This window comes from Hylaeus anthracinus, unplaced genomic scaffold (assembly GCF_026225885.1).
Source record: "Hylaeus anthracinus isolate JK02 unplaced genomic scaffold, UHH_iyHylAnth1.0_haploid 11978, whole genome shotgun sequence".
NCBI classification, from domain to species: Eukaryota; Metazoa; Arthropoda; class Insecta; order Hymenoptera; family Colletidae; genus Hylaeus; species Hylaeus anthracinus.
Window position 1 is genome coordinate 1,472,676 of NW_026534326.1, and position 1,106 is coordinate 1,473,781.

Here is a 1,106-nt window from a genome sequence, read left to right on the forward strand (position 1 = left end):
GGATCTCTGACACCAAAGTGAGTACCTCAGAGTATCAGTAAGTTGCTTTGAGACTCTAAATTCTATAGCAACTGAATTAATAAGAGTCTAGAACATTCTCCCTTGGTATCTATAAGTACATTCACCCTGCAAACATGACTAATATGTTAACACGAATCCTGATTTTTCAGAGTTGAGAAACGAAGCCAGTTCCTGGATCTTACAGCCACTTTCCAAGAACGATCACATCTACAGTCCCGACAACTGCTGACCTGCTATAGGACTTGGACCCACGACTGCGTTTGAAACAAGTCGCCAAACAACCGACACTTTTTAAATAATTAATTATTCTTGAAACAAGCACTGTTTGAAACGCGTAAGTCGGACGGACGGTAGATGTCGAAGGATAAATAGAGCAACCAATGTTTACCTTGGCCTCTGGCACTCCGATGGCGACGTCACGACACTTTTTTCGCGGCTCGAGCGACGTTACGCGAGCGTTCCAGCGCGTTCGAGCGTAGAGAGGATCCGCGACGCCAGTAACACGCGTCCGTAAGGGAAACCCAGCCAAGATTGATACTGGTCGTGACCGTTCCGTGCCAGCGAGCGTTTCCAAGCGGGTGTAGGCGGAGTCACGCCGTTCGCGGACCCCACTGCTTATCGACGCCCTCCCGCGCTCGATTCCGCGCTGTTTCTCCGCCTCCGCCGAAGCCAGAAGTGAATCCTCAGGTTCGCTCTGCCTTGGTCACCACGGGAATTGAAGAAATTAGAAAAGGGGAGTTGGTTCTTTCGTCATATTTCAAGTAAACCGATAAGGGAATGTCGGTAGGTTAGATTTGCAAGAGCGAGGCTTGAGAATTCTTCCAAACAAAGTCGTACTCTCATTTTTTAAACATTGGATTTTAAGTTTAGAGAAAAATTCTATATATGTTTTTTGTAAGATTTCATGAGATCTGCAAGGAGAAAAAGTTTTAGTTCAAAATGTTCATTGTTAAGACAGCTACAAGCCATGGAAGGGGGCTAAGCCGTGGGAATTCTCAAAGTAGTCATTCCTCCATTTTTTAAAAATTGGCTCTTCAGTTTAGAGAAAAACTTTATACATGTTTTCTGTAAGGTTCCATGAGATC

The 1,106-nt window shown here is 44.9% G+C and overlaps 1 protein-coding gene and 2 long non-coding RNA genes across 6 annotated transcripts in view; 2 read left to right on the top strand and 1 right to left on the bottom strand.

Moving 5' to 3' along the window:
• The window catches only part of LOC128896676 (uncharacterized), a 1,142-nt gene extending 739 nt beyond the window's left edge, over nucleotides 1–403 (top strand). Inside the window, exon 3 of the long non-coding RNA XR_008462065.1 lies at nucleotides 171–403. This is a non-coding gene — a long non-coding RNA (uncharacterized LOC128896676). The remainder of the gene's footprint in view (nucleotides 1–170) is intronic.
• LOC128896673 (forkhead box protein D1-like) overlaps nucleotides 1–567 on the bottom strand; it is an 18,957-nt gene extending 18,390 nt beyond the window's left edge. For 2 of the 4 annotated variants that reach the window (XM_054160033.1, XM_054160034.1), the window contains exon 1: nucleotides 410–565. The gene's annotated coding sequence lies outside the window, so the exon portion shown is untranslated. Of the gene's footprint in view, nucleotides 1–409 lie in introns of all 4 variants that reach the window. The other 2 variants (XM_054160031.1, XM_054160030.1) reach the window with 2 other exon arrangements.
• A 332-nt stretch (nucleotides 568–899) lies between these two features.
• The window catches only part of LOC128896675 (uncharacterized), a 1,977-nt gene continuing 1,770 nt past the window's right edge, over nucleotides 900–1,106 (top strand). Inside the window, exon 1 of the long non-coding RNA XR_008462064.1 lies at nucleotides 900–1,093. This is a non-coding gene — a long non-coding RNA (uncharacterized LOC128896675). The remainder of the gene's footprint in view (nucleotides 1,094–1,106) is intronic.